Source organism: Mustelus asterias, chromosome 24 (assembly GCF_964213995.1).
Source record: "Mustelus asterias chromosome 24, sMusAst1.hap1.1, whole genome shotgun sequence".
Lineage (NCBI taxonomy): Eukaryota > Metazoa > Chordata > Chondrichthyes > Carcharhiniformes > Triakidae > Mustelus > Mustelus asterias.
In genome coordinates, this window is record NC_135824.1 from 3742751 (window position 1) to 3758519 (window position 15769).

General features: G+C 40.7%; 1 protein-coding gene across 4 annotated transcripts in view; it reads left to right on the plus strand.

Annotated features, from left to right (window-relative positions):
• Nucleotides 1–15769, plus strand: part of ctdspl2a (CTD (carboxy-terminal domain, RNA polymerase II, polypeptide A) small phosphatase like 2a) — a 69357-nt gene that overhangs the window by 14551 nt on the left and 39037 nt on the right. For 2 of the 4 annotated variants that reach the window (XM_078241181.1, XM_078241183.1), the window contains exons 2-3: nt 13579–13828; nt 15594–15698. The gene's annotated coding sequence lies outside the window, so the exon portion shown is untranslated. The remainder of the gene's footprint in view (nt 1–13578; nt 13829–15593; nt 15699–15769) is intronic. The other 2 variants (XM_078241180.1, XM_078241182.1) reach the window with 1 other exon arrangement.

Genomic DNA, 15769 nt, shown 5'->3' on the forward strand with positions numbered 1-15769 from the left:
GCTATTGTCAGCTATTTTGTATTTGAGAGAGTCTCCCAAGAATTGATGCTTTGTGTCTGTCTTTTAAAGATATTACTGCTGCGCAGTGCTTTGAAATGCCAGCATGCTGTGCTCATCCCTAAAATTGTAATCTTCCACTGTCTGTGCATCTTTTTGCATATCTTATTCTAAGCCATTGTATTCATAATGCGATGGAATGAGAGTGCAGAGGGGAGGAATTGTAGGATTTAAAAATCCCATTAAAACCTTGTAAGTTGTAAATTGTGGATCAAGCTTTCTTTCTTTTGAACCAAATCAATACAGGAGGATGCTGGGTTTTTTTTATTATCATGTCTTATCAGAGTATTGGCATGGATCCAGTGAAAGATCACAATGTTTAAAGTGCTTTGTAATGTTTTGAAATTATTTTATTTAAACTTTGCCAGAACATTATGTTTATATAGAACTCAGTTGTCACTTTGGCAATATTGCCTGGAAGTATTTATATGAAATCACTATATAACATTTAAATATTTAGTATCGAAGCGACTCTGCCAATCCCTTTACCTTTTTTACTGTTTTCATTTTCACTAAAGGCGAGTGGACAGTTACAAGACCATTACAAAGGTTTAAAAAATTGTCTTTTATTTCAAAAGAGGCTGGTTTGCAAAGTGGTGGAAGTTATGCTACAGTTATATAAAGCTCTGGTTAGACCTCGGGCTTCAGCATGCTCGCCCGCAGGACCCCTGCTAGATGTAAATTGAAAATTTCAAAAATGAGTTCCATAGGCAAGAACATTATAGAAGAACATAAGAAATAGGAGCAGGAGTAGGCCATCTAGCCCCTCGAGCCTGCCTCGCCATTCAGTAAGATCATGGCTGATCTGATAGTGGTTTAGTTTCACTTCCCGCCTGCTCCCCACAACCCTTAATTCCCTTATTGATCAGAAATCTATCTACCTGTGACTTAAACATATTTAACGAGGTAGCCTCCACTGCTTCAATGGGCAGAGAATTCCAGAGATTCACTACCCTCTGAGAGAAGAAGTTCCTCCTCAACTCTGTTCTAAACTGACTCCCCCTTATTTTGAGGCTGTGTCCTCTAGTTCTTGTTTCCTTTCTAAGTGGAAAGAATCTCTCTGCCTCTACCCTGTCTAACCCCTTCATTATCTTATATGTCTCTATAAGATCTCCCCTCAGCTTTCTAAACTCCAACGAGTACAGGCCCAATCTACTCAATCTCTCCTCATAAGCTAACCACCTCATCTCCGGTATCAACCTGGTGAACCTTCTCTGTACTCCCTCCAAGGCCAATATATCCTTCCGCAAATAAGGGGACCAAAATTGCACACAGTACTCTAGTTGCGGCCTCACCAGTACCCTGTACAGTTGCAGCATGACCTCCCTGCTTTTATACTCCATTCCCTTCGCGATAAAGGCCAACATTCCATTTGCCTTCTTAATCACCTGCCGCACCTGCAAACTGAGTTTTTGCGATTCATGCACAAGGACCCCCAGGTCCCTCTGCACAGTAGCATGTTGTAATTTTTCACCATTTAAATAATAGTCCATTTTACTATTATTCCTTCCAAAGTGGATAACCTAACACTTGTCAACGTTATACTCCATCTGCCAGATCCTCGCCCACTCACTTAGCCTATCCAAATCTCTCTGCAGACTTTCCGCATCCTCCACGCAATTCGCTTTCCCACTCATCTTTGCGTCATCCGCAAACTTTGTTACCCTACACTCGGTCCCCTCCTCCAGATCGTCTATGTATATGGTAAACAGTTGAGGCCCCAGCACCGATCCCTGCCCCACGCCACTAGTCACCAACTGCCAACCAGAAAAGCACCCATTTATTCCAACTCTCTGCTTCCTATTAGATAGATAATCCTCAATCCACGCTAACACTTTACCCCCAACTCCGTGTACCTTAATCTTCTGCAGCAACCTTTTGTGAGGCACCTTATCGAACGCCTTCTGGAAATCTAAAAACATCACATCCACCGGTTCCCCTCTGTCAACTGCACTCGTTACATCTTCATAAAAATCCAGTAAATTCGTCAAACACGACTTTCCCTTCATGAATCCATGCTGCGTCTGCTTGATCGAACCATTTTTTTCCACGTGTCCTGCTATTTCTTCTTTAATGATGGATTCCAGCAATTTCCCAACTACGGACGTTAAGCTAACCGGCATGTAGTTACCCGCCTTTTGTCTATCTCCTTTTTTAAACAGTGGCGTCACATTAGCTGTTTTCCAATCAGCCGGCACTTCCCCAGAGTCCAGCGCATTTTGATAAATTACAACCAACGCATCTGCTATTACTTCTGCCATTTCTTTCAGTACCCTGGGATGCATTCCATCCGTGCCCGGGGACTTGTCTACCTTTAGTCCCATTAGCCTACCAAGCACCACCTCTTTAGTAATAGTAATCGTTTTAAGGACCTCACCCCCTATTGCCTGGCTTGCCTGGTATCACCAGGCAAGACTATTCTCTTCCTGCGGGGGAGCACTTCAGCGGTCACGGGCATTCAATCTCTGATCTTCGGGTAAGCGTTCTCCAAGGCGGCCTTCACGACACACGACAGTGCAGAGTCGCTGAGCAGAAACTGATAGCCAAGTTCCGCACACATGAAGACGGCCTAAACCGGGATCTTGGATTTATGTCTCACTTTCAGTAACCCCCACAGCTTGCCTACTGGACTTGCAGAATCTCACTGGCTGGCCTGTCTGGAGACAATACACATCTCTTTAACCTGTGCTTAATGCTCCCTTCACTCACATTGTCTGAATCTTTCAAGACCTGGTTGGTTGTAGAGATTCGCATTCTAATCAGTATTCTGTAACTTGATTTTGTGTCTCTGTGCCCTGTTTGAGAGCAGATATACACTCCATCTGACGAAGGAGCAGCGCTCCGAAAGCTAATGGCATTTGCTACCAAATAAACCTGTTGGACTTTAACCTGGTGTTGTTAAAACTCTTAATGAGTTCTGAAGACCAGTTCAGTTTAAACTAGTAAAAGATAAAATAAAAACATTGTAGTGAAGCTTCACAGAGTGATCAACAATCCTGGTATCATTTGAGAAACATTTGCATCCAGAAATGGAGGAAGAGAGATTGTTTCTTTCTGGATGGATGGATTAGGATGGAATAAATGCTCTTCATTCTCTCCAAAAGAAGCAAAAGTGCTATGAGAAAAAAAATTCTTCACTCAAGTGGTTAAGGTCTGGAATGCACTGCCTGAGTGTGTGGTGGAGGCAGGTTCAATAGAGGCATTCAAAGGGAATTAGACTGTTAACTGAAAAGGAAGAATGTGCAGGGTTATGTGGAGAAGGGAGGAGAGTGGCACTAAGTGAATTGCTCATTTGGAGATCTGATTCAGACATGATGGGCTGAATGGCCTACTGCGCTGTACAAAGTCTATGATTTTATGAATTATGTTCTGATTTAACTTCAATGCTGAAGGGGTCAGTATAACTGTCAAATTAACCAAAAATGGGGATAGTTCTGTAACACTTGCATGAAAATATTCTAAGCCCCAAAAATCTATGGCCTTATCATATCCTTTTGAATGACTGCCTTATATATTACCCTTGCAGAACTGGCAATTTGCAGCATGCTGCCTGCTTGGAATCAACAGCATTAACAGCATGTTAATGAGGCTCAGACTTGTCTATTCCCCTGCCATGAAACCAATGTTTGGGTGATTTGGATGTGTGGGATTTGGAAGCCACCTTTTTGAACCACTGCCGTGTATATGGTGTGATTAAGTAGATGTTTCCAGAATTTTGATCCAGCGACAATAAAGGAAAGTAGGGATGGTTTTTTTAATTCATTCGTCGGACATGGGCGTTGTTGGCTGGCCAGCATTTATTGATGTGGAGATGTCAGCGTTGGACTGGGGTAAACACAGTACGAAGTTTAACAAAACCAGGTTAAAGTCCAACAGGTTTATTTGGTAGCAAATGCCACGAGCTTTCGGAACAGGCTGTCCCTTCGTCAGGTGGAGACCACTGACGAAGGGACAGCCTGTTCCGAAAGCTAGTGGCATTTACTACCAAATAAACCTGTTGGACTTTAACCTGGTGTTGTTAGACTTCTTACAGCATTTATTGCCCATCCCTAGTTGCCTTGAAGGGCAGTTGAGAGTCAACCACATTGCTGTGACTCTGGAGTCACATGTAGGCCAGACCGAGTAAGGGCAGCAGATTTCCTTCCCTAAAGGACATTAGTGAACCAGATGGTTTTTTCTGACAATGGTTTCATGGTCATCAGTAGATTCTTAATTCCAGACTTTTTTTGTTGAATTCAAATTCCACCATCTGCCATGGCGGGATTCGAACCCGGGTCCCCAGAACATTAGCTGAGTTTTTGGATTAATAGTCTAATGATACCGCTAGGCCATCGCCTCGCCTCCCCTTTGCAACTTCAAAGTTTAAAGTTTCTTTATTAGTGTCACAAGTCGGCTTGCATTAACACTGCAATGAAATTACTGTGAAAATCCCCTAGTTGCCACACTCCGGCGCCTGTTCGAGTACACTGAGGGAGAATTTAGCATGGCCAGTGCACCTAACAAGAACGTCTTTCAAACTTGTGGGAGGAAATCAGAGCACCCAGAGGAAGCCCCCGCAGACATGGGGAGAATGTGCAGACTCCAGACAGTAACCCAGACCAGGAATCAAACCTGGGTCCCTGGCACTGTGAGGCAGCAATGCCATGGAGCTGTGATTTGGAGGGAAATTTGCCTGGGGGTGAAGCTGCACCCTTTGTTTTCGGTTGTGGGAGTCGAAGATGTTAATTCTAGGATGTTATGTTCTTATAAGAAGACTTGGCAAGTTGCTTCAGTGCATCTTGTAGATGGCACCTGCTGTAGCTAGTGGTGGAGGAGGGAATGTACATTGAAGGAAGTTGGCATTTGTAAAAGTTTTATACTCCCATGCCTGTAGATTGGTGCAAATGTTGACAAGTTCTCTGAGTGTATTTAAAACATATATGCAAACCATTCTTCCTCTACTAAGTTTTTCCCTTCCATTTTGTGTCCTGAAGGCACCAACCTAATTATTTATTCTTGTGTGAACGTCACTCTAGTTTGAGTGTATCACCGGCACAGTCAATCTTGCCCTCACCTGGCATTCACTTGAGTATATTTGAGCCAGGAGCATTGTGTAGTGATCAGCTTTGATTTTTTTTCTCTTTGAGCGTGGAAATACTGGGATTATTAGAGCTATTATTCAGACCCAAGAAACAACAGAAAATTAACTTGACAAGAAAGACTGCATATTGATCAATTAACAAAAAAAAATCATCTATTTAATTATTTGCAATAATAACATGTTGACTTGTGATTGAGGTATTTCCCATCTGTAGTGACAACTGCGCGACTACCTTTCATAAGCACAGTACACAAAATGCGTCTGTAAACAAGGCTGTTTTGTCAGAATTGATGAAAGGGCCTCCAACCAAAACATTAACTTTTCTCTTTTTTCCAATTGCTGATGGACTTGCAACATATTTCCAGAATTTTCTGTTTTTATTTCATATTTTGAGGATTCAATTTTTTACGCCACTGCAGATACTTAATCTGGCACTTCATTTAAATCCCAATAACTATATTGGTAGTTGGATTGCACAAAATATGCCTGAATGCTCCGCAATTCATTTTTGATTTCAATTTTTACATCTTAAAAATTCATTGTTATTTTGCCATCTTTATTATTGAGCTGTCATAGCCAACATTTTCAGTTGGATCAGTTGCAATAGTTTTTGTTTGAATGGCTGAAAGTCTATTTTACTGGTGCAAAAAACACTAGTAAATTCTTCTGTCAAAAATGAGGGGGGAGGGGTGGAAGAGAGAACAGAAACCGCTTTGGGCATAGGCCGATGAGACCGTGTGCTTTGTTAAGACTGTGCTACATTCCTAACCAAACCTATTGAGAATGGTGTGGCTATTTCCTTTTTAATATTTACTTTTTGTTGCATGTTTTACTAAAATATTGTGCTTTGTGTGTTCTTATGTAATATTGTTGGCAGGGTCTGAACAAGTGTGTGTGTTTATAACACAAACATAAAGGGAGCTAGATTCAAGTTGGGCCTTGCAGGAGTTATTTAATTATAAGCAGCTGTTATGTCAGTTTGAATTAAATTGAACAGTAGATGTGAAGCTCTAACAATGATCTTTGTCTGTGCTGTCCCATGAAGGAAGAAAATGGCATGGCTTCATAATTTGATTTAAAGCATTGTTTTGGGAGTTAGACCAAAACATTTTTGTCAGCTGCCTTTCGCTACATAGCCATACGATAATTAAATAAAAATCACACTGTATGTATGTTGCACATACTAATTTTACACATCTGCCTGGCAAACTTATAGACGGGAATTAGACAGCTTTTTCTCTAGGTTTCTCACCCCTCCTTTTCTCTCTTCTCCTGCCTTTGACCCGCTCCACCCAATCCCCCAAAAAATCTTTGCCCTCATTTCCCTGCATCACTCACTTTTCTCTGACTAGGTAAATGACCCAGGCATCTTGATCCATTCTACTTTGTGTATAATGTGTGACAATTGTAGGGAATGTCTGTTTTTTGGTTTTCTGTTTTGTTTTGGAAAGTTTGGCTATCTGCAAATTATTTTTGTGTGGGCGAGAAGGAAGGAGCGGAACAATAGTAGCTAGCAGCTTGCATCCTACCATTGTGGTTTATCAAACTGTTGTTTGCAATAGATGGCAAAGAGATTGCACTCCCATTCACTTCCCAACTAGTTAAATATTCACAAATAAAACTCTCAAAAAGATGAGTTCACTTTTTTCTGACTCCTGGATGTAACTACTACAATCCAAGATAACTTTGCATAATTTGTATTCCACTAATAATGCATCAAACAGATCTGCTACCATGGTATTCATTCAATTTGTGGAATCATAACTGTTTCACAGTTTAAACTTAAAGAGCTATTCATACAGGTACTTTTAATGAGTTAATTTGGACACTACCAAACAACATGCCCTGATGGGTGTTGCACTAACTCACTGAAAATTTGTTAATACTGTACTCTCAAGGTGGTACCTGAAGGTTAAATGGCATAAATTGCAGATTGTTTCAATTATAACTCTACATTGTGCTAAATATAAATTATGATAAAGACTGATAGTGTCGTTTTGGTGGCAGGAATAGGCTGCTCCTGTTACCACCAGCTGACTAGAGAATAAATTAGACAATCTCTCTTCCAATACCCTCAACTATTCTTGAGCGGTCAGAGTGGAGGTGGGAATAAACAAGCTTGTTTCTGTTGTCTGTCCAAAATGCCACATGATCATTTGCAGCATATGAATATGTCAATTAGCTTAGATTCAAATAAGTCATGGACAATTTTGATGTTCTGGTGTTTGATTGTGTTGTGGTGGTAATTCCTAGAGTTTTTTGTTTCCAGTGATTTGCCTCTCCCAATGAGGTTAATACTATTCACTGGATGGTGAGATTGTTGGAGCAGACTTGACTTTTCCCACGACTTTTGAAAGTTGGATAGGTGAAAAGGAGTGAGTGAAACTTGAGGCTGCAGGTTTCCATTTGAGCGTCACTTTCCAGGAACCCCACGGAAATGTAGAAGAGTGTTGGATCTATGTGTCCATGTGGTAATCTTTCATAAAACCAGTTGCTACACTTGATTAACCTTGTTGACAGCACTTGCATTGAGTGGATCTTTTTACTGAATGGAGGAGCTAACCTGTTTATTAATGCCTGAATGTCCATTGATTGTTACCCACATCATTATTAACCAGATGTTGAAGCAGATTAAATTATTTTTAAAATCTTTAATTTTTAGTCCAGTTCCCTTTGATCTGAAACTACACTGCACAATGAGCCTGACTGATAATTGGTTGTCAGCGTAATTCTTAAGGTATTCAGGATTATTTTACATATTTATCCATTCCCTACACCACTATCTGAGAAAGGGGAATGCCCAGTGCAGAACTGGGGCCATTACAAATAATAACCCCAAAATCGATATTTAATTGTTGGGTGCGGTAATGCAATTTGTCACCATAGTTATAAAGTATCTTTTGAATCACTGATCCAGTATGAAATAACAGTTCTCAAGTATTATAATTTCTTCTTGTTCTTCCCCCCTCCGAAATTGGGGATATAATTGTCATATTTAGTAGATTAATGTTTGATCTTTTAATTCTTCAGATTAATTTTTAGCTGTCACTTGAAATGTCATTGGTTTACTATTAATTTAATGGGGCGGCACGGTAGCACAGTGGTTAGCACTGCTGCTTCACAGCTCCAGGGACCTGGGTTTGAATCCCGGCTCGGGTCGCTGTCTGTGTGGAGTTTGCACATTCTCCCTGTGTCTGCGTGGGTTTCCTCCGGGTGCTCTGGTTTCCTCCCACAGTCCAAAGCTGTGCGGGCTAGGTTGATTGGCCATTCTAAATTGCCCCTTAGTGTCCCGGGATGCATAGGTTAGAGGGGTTAGTGGGTAAATATGTAGGGATAGGTGGATAGGGCCTGGGTGGGATTGTGGTTGGTGCAGACTCGATGGGCCGAATGGCCTCTTTCTGCACTGTAGGATTCCATGATAATGAAAGTATGTGGGGAAGGCTGTCGTACCTGTAAGACAGAAATCCGGCACATTGTAGAATGGTGTCGGTGGGGGGAAGGGAGAGAGAGAAAGAGGTCCCAGATTTTTGAGAAGCTTTCTGAATTACTGAGTTTAGAAAAGTATTTTGCATCAAATGTTTGTTATGACTGAAAGCTTAGGAATTCGGACATCCTGGAAAACTGCCTGGGACTGTTATGAGGCATACCACACATAGAGCTCTCAAAATTTGGCTTTAATACGTGAATGAAGCATGAAAGTTGGGGAGAGGTTAAAAGGAAAAAAGACAAGAGCCAGAACTCTCCAATCTTGTGTGCTCTGTGACCACTCCCAGCGAGAACAGAGAATTTGGCATTCAGCCAAATCTCCATTCACAGCAACGGGACTAGAGAGTCCCAGCCACAGGCAAGATCGGAGAATTCCGGTCAACATATCTGCTCAATGTTTAAGATTGAGTTTCTTTACAGATGGAGCAAGCCCTTTTTTTTCAAAACCATTTAAGCAGCTGTTTAAATTGAGCAGTCACTGTTAATACCTGCAACTCGTCATCCCATCTCCATCTGTCATAATAGCAGGGGAGTGATGCTATGTCTGTGAAAGATATATGATGTTTACTTCGGAAAATGGAAGTGCCTGTTCCTTTCAACTTGTCTGAACTTGTCTTGTAAAGCTGAGTCAAATGACATGACTCAAATCCTACCCTGGATTATGATTTATTTCAATGATGCCCTTTTTTATGAATGAGTTCCACTCTAAACAGAAACCTGCAAGTTGTAAACATAATTTTCATTATTTCACATATAGCGTTCAAAAGCCACTGTTTCGGACTATCTAATTCCTTCCTGTCTGTGCATTTGTAGTGAGTGGCTTGAGTGAAATCAAAAACATGCAAAAAGGGTCTACCTCATCCATGTCACAGATCTTTCAACCTAAGCCACCTGTAATTGGCTCTGAAGTCAAGACACGTAGAGCGACCGGCCAGATATTTTGGCATAACATAGTGGCACTGTAGTTCCACAGTTTGATTAATGAAGAAAATTCATTCAAATGTTTTTAGTCATATCCATTTTACTTCAGCTCTCTGATATGAACCTTAAGAACAACTGATCTTAATCTTCTGAACTCTAGTATCTTCCAACACTATCCTCAGTGCTGCAGATCTAGCGACAGCTTCTGCAGAGTGGGCATGGCATTTTTTTCAGAGTAATACAAGTCATATGATGTAGTTCATCTTTATTCCTTAAAAGCTCTGCAGAAACAGTTGCATTTATAAATTTATTATTAAACTTATTTTATGCTTATTTCTTTCTGTTTTGTTATAGAAATGATACTGGCATGCAGGCTGAATACTTAATCCAAGCTTTGTACAAGCGATAATAGGATGTTGACAGAAGGGCATCTCTGGGAATATGCTGGGAATACACTATAAAAAAACACTCGGGTGTTGGGAGTAGAAATAGGCCACATGACCCTTCGGACCTGCTCTGCCATTCAGTAAGATCATAGTTAATCTGAGTGGGACCTCAGAACGCGCGCACACCTGCCTCACACACACACTCACATTCACACTCTCACACTCATTGGTTAATGGCATTATCTTTATATGTATTCACTAAACATTGCACAATATCAATTTTAGCTCAGTGTATCTGTCCTGATCATTGAGTAAGCACAGTAAGAAGCCTTACAACACCAGGTTAAAGTCCAAAAGGTTTATTTGGACTTTAATCTGGTGTTGTGAGGCTTCTTACTGTGCTTACTCCAGTCCAATGCCGGCATCTCCACATCATTGAGGAATTACCAGTTCTCAACTTGGGCTTGACAGAGTAGTTTGGTGACTAGCAAGGAAAATGGCCACAAGCCATAGATTGCAAATTCAAATTCCTTCATGGCATGTTATGAAATTGAATTCAAATCTGGTAATTTGTGAGTTGTTTTTTTAATGTCCATCAGGAACAGGAATTTGCTACCCCTTCCCTGCTTGGCTACCTGTAATCCTAGTCACTCAAGATTGTCAGGGTAAACACAGTGATGGGCATTAACTGTAGCTTTGCTAATAACATCTGCTCGCCAAGAAAAGCATTTTAAAAAATCCCATTAGGTAATATTTGTATGAGCCTGTGTGTGTATGAGGCTATAAACAAATATTCATAAATACATGTACACAAATAAGTGTGAGGGTCTTGAGAATTTATTTGCAATGAAACCAAATCTGTGTTTGTCTGCTTCATAGGATTCACTTGGATGACTTGCTTCAAATGTTAACAATTCTAGCTCCTTTTGTCTGAAGTAATGTGTCTGCGTCAGTGTGACGAATCTTGTTCCTAACACTAAAAATACTACAGATGCTCAACCCATTTAAGCATGTGGCTGCTTTTATTTTTACTGGCATCGAGATATACTATCTATATCCACCTTCTGTGAAGAACTTGCTCAAAACTTATAGCTTATCCACCACCTGAGATGTTGATTCTCTGAGCCTGCCCTCCATGCACCCCAGACCTCTGTGCAGTAACATGGGAGATCTTCTAGTTTAGCTGACATATATCTTGTACATAGTATAGCTAAAGCTGTGAGAGATCCAAGTATGCTGGATCAGTTAAACATGTCACTTGCTTTAGCTGCGCTTTCCAGTTTATGCGCAGTTGAACCGATGGCCATTGTGTGGGTGTTGAATTTTGGCAATCTGAGTGTGCTCATAGTGAGGGGGGCACTTGTGCTGTACAAATGAATAGATTTATAGAAACATTACACACGTTGGGAGGCTATTTGGCCTGTCATGTTTGTGCCAGTATTGTGCCCAATTATCTCATTGGTTTTCTCCATAGCCCTGCAAATTTTCCCTTTGCAAGTATGTATTCAATTCCCTTTTGAAAGTTACTATTGATTCTGCTTCACTCACCCTTTCAGGCCGTGCATTCCAGATCATAAGTCACTGTGTTAAATGAATTCTTCTCTTTGAACCTCTGGCTCTTTTGCCAGTTATTTAAATTATTTGATTATTACTTTTAAATTAGTTGGTTACCGATCCTCCTGCCATTGAATCCTTATTTACTTTATTGAAGCCCTTCATAGTTTTGAACACCTTGAATAAATCTTCTCTTAACTTTTTCTGTTCCGAGGAGGACAATTCCTGCTACTCTGGTCTCTTCAAGTAACTGGAGTTCCTCATTCCTGGTAAATCTTTTTCATCCTCTCCATGGCTTTGGCATCATTCCTGAATTGATTTATTATTGTCACATGCATTAGTATACAGTGAAAAGTATTGTTTCTTGAGCGCTATACAGACAAAGCATACCGTTCATAGAGAAGGAAAGGAGAGAGTGCAGAATGTAGTGTTACAGTCATAGCTAGGGTGTAGAGAAAGATCAACTTAATGCAAGGTAAGTCCATTCAAAAGTCTGATGGCAGCAGGGAAGAAACAGTTTGAGTCGGTTGGTACGTGATTTCAGACTTTTGTATCTTTTTCCCAACCGAAGAAGGTGGAAGAGAGAATGTCCGGGGTGCGTGGGGTCCTTGATTATGCTGGCTGCTTTTCCGAGGCAGTGGGAAGTGTAGACAGTGTCAATGGATGGGAGGCTGGTTTGAGTGATGGACTGGGCTTCGTCCACAGCCCTTTGTAGTTACTTGTGGTCTTGGACAGAGCAGGAGCCAAGGTGTGATATAACCAGAAAAAATGCTTCCTATGGTACATCTGTAGAAGTTGGGGAGAGTTGTAGTGGTCATGCCAAATTTCTTTAGTCTCCTGAGAAAGTAGAGGCATTAGTGAGCTTTCTTTCTTGGAGGGACCAGGACATGTTGTTGGTGAAAAGTGTGATGCCCAGAATTGGACACTGCCCTCCAGCTGATTCATTATCAGTCTTTTTTTAAAGGGTCCATGGGATTTCAAAAAGTCTTATGATTCCAGCAGCAGTGGAATGGGGAATATTAGTTCAAAATTAGGTCTGACTTTCTACTGAAGATTTAAATACTATCTCTCACCTGCCACCTACCTGACCAAGGAGAAATGTCTGGGACCATTATCTGCATACCCTCCCTGAGAGGTAATTGCCTTTTAGCAATATGGTTTGCTCCTCTACCTCAGTTTTGTACTTGTGTGCCAGATTGTCTCCTTGTAGCTGGACCTTGTATCCCCTGTGCCTTTGTATGCTTAGCATTTGGGTAAATGCAACAAGACTTTGGGTTTAACATTGCTATTATACTCTTGTTTACTGGAGTATATGTGTGCCACCATGTGATCCAGTGGGCAGTTGAATGTGCACTGATTCAGGCTTGGGGGCCCAGCCTCATAACCAGCAGAAAAACCTACTAATTGCTAAATAAATGAAGAAATGTTACTCAATGCAAAACAGTACATTTACATTAATTACAATTTTTTAAGGTTCTTTTGAGCTAACTTTTAATGTGAAATAATCCTTGAAGCATGTCAGTCACTCGCTGTATCGTGGAACACTTCTTTAGCTCTACCTAGTTCAGTGTTATTGTAGATTTTGTATTGACTGATGAGTTTAGCTGGGACAGCCAGCATACCCACGCACAATTGGAAGCTCTCAGTCACAGAACTGGGGCACCAGAGCATATACGAAGAATCACTATCCTACCCTGTCATCAACAGACCCACATTTTCATCCCACGCATGAATTAACACAAAATACCCCAGAAAGTCACATAGGATATTTGGCTTGATTCTGCAATCTGTGCCAGAATAAGTTGAGCAATCTAATAGATGAGTCTCCATCTATGTAGGTTCTGAGTGATCAAAACATGTATTCCAAAGATTTTATGATCAAAGATCTCTGTTTTGTCCTGCAAAGACAATGTGAGTCAGATTGTGACCTGAATAGCTGCCTAAAACCAGTTTTAACTTTGTGTTCTGTGGCCGCAAAAAATCTGATAAATAAATCTAATTGACAAAGAGGTTCATCTTTGTAATGCCCTATTTTAAAGTAGAGCCATTGTTGTGCAGTAACTGAATCAGTCAAATTCTGTTTTCATTATACAGGATTTCTGGTGTTGTGAGGAATGTATTGCACGATTATATCCTTGTTTCTGTGAAAAGTGCACATTGGCCCAGTACACCGAATAGCTGAGGAGTCCACTCAATCAGATGTACAGGAATTTGAAATGTTGCTAAGACTTCGAGAAATCTGCAAGTACTGAACACGCACACTGGACCTCCGCGAACTGAATGTGTACACTTCTGTGTCAAGAGTCGACAGGTTCACTCAGTATGCAGAATCTGAGCCTAACATGTAAGGACTTGGGGTGAAGATCCATACTTTGAGAGACCGGGGATGCCCAACCTTTTGGAGCTGAAGCTCGATGCACATGTCACAATCAGTGATTGTGTTGCATATTGTAATGCATTCATGCAAAATTTCCCACTCCCATTGGTCTTTTGGAGCTCATCCTTCCCATCCTCCAGATTGTTGGAATTTGACCATCTTTAAAAATTTGAAGTCCAAAGCTGCTAAGATGTGATTTACACGCAAGCTTAAAGGCAGCAGTCAGAAGGTTCATGGAGCAGATCACAGGAGCTCACAGATTGCAATTGGATTAATGAGCTGTCCTGGATTCTGTGTTGAAGGAATCCCATGTAGTCAGAACTGTACTTTACCTGTTCAGCCACAGTAAAACAATATTCCTGATAATGTCCTTCAAATTTAGCTATAAGCAAATTGTGTGTCAGCGGTTAACTCAGCTGATGAAGGGACTAAAATTGAAGATGGCTGAATGTGTTTATCCAGTGAATGGTTGAATTATCCAGTGGTTCTTTCTGGAAAGATACATTTGATGACAGTGGTCATAAAAAGAGGAAGGAGATTTATACATTCAGTGTAGCCATAGAGCTGCAGTTCAGCAAGAAAGGTAAGGGTGGAGTTGAGGGAAGAGATTTTTTCTTTTTAAATGGGAGAGTGTGAATACCACAAATACTGATACCGTACTTGGATACCTTGTAATAATCATACTCGGTACATATTTACAACACAGAAACCAGCCAGTCAGCCCTGCAATTCCAAGCCGATGATAATGCTTCGCACAAACCACCTCCGACCCATCTTCAGCTGACCCCATCAGCATTTCTTTCTGTTGCTTTCTCCCTCATTTGTTTATGTAGCTTCCTCTTACATGCATCTCTGATAGTCATCTCCATCTCTTCCTGTGGTAGCGAGTCCAACATGCTAATCATTCTCTGGGTGACGGCACTTGTCCTCAATTCCCATTGGAATTGTTGGCTTTCTTTACATTTATGGGCCCTCGTTTTGCTCTCCCCGTCATGTCTACCCTAACAAACTTTTTCACCATTAAACACCTCTATCAGGTCACCCCTCAGACTTCTGGTTTCTGGAATTGCATTGGAAATTTGGCTGGCATTATACAATGACTGTCCAAACTGGCTATTTCATGAACTTGCTTGTTTCCTGATTGTTGCTGTTATTGTCATGATTAACCATCTATTCTACATGAACGGTGAGCTGTCTTTACTAGAAACTTATTTTTATTTGTGGTGATTATGTTTCTGCATAATGTTCCTTTGACTTCATTCTAATTGTCTCTGGTGTGTTGATTTTATATTTGTCTCTGCATTGGTAACTTTGTAACATGTTTGCTGTATACTATTTGAAATAATGTTTCCTTAAATGATAGCACTGTGTTTGCCTTTAAAAGTTGAAGCAGGTATTTAGAAGTTAAGGTGGGGTTGGGAGGAGGGACAGTATATGTTACAGGTTCCCCATATAGAAGCGATGGAAAACTATAACTTATGTTTTTGGTCCAGAACAATAATATGTTAATCTGTTGCATGAACCACACAAATCATGTTTTGTGCTAATTGCCCTTGTTAATGCAGCTATTGATACATAACAAAACTTGTATCCTATAGTTTGTGATAATGAGAGTCATTAGTAATATTTGAGCAGGTGTGTGCTGAAATACTTCAAAGATCAGTAGCAATTTTCTCATGTGACTCATTGTACTCTGAATTCTTCACTCTATTCTAATTCTTTCTGTTTCTAGGTTTTGCACCACGTGACTTGACTTGTTTCTGTAACGTGCTGTTCACCTGCTCATTCCTGATGCCAAAATAAGCAGCACTCCTGTCCTGCACTATTTCCTTCGATTGTAAGTAAAATAGTCTTTAACTATGTGACTAGCTCTGAAGGAGCAAAGTTGCAACAGCTGAAGAAATGTAT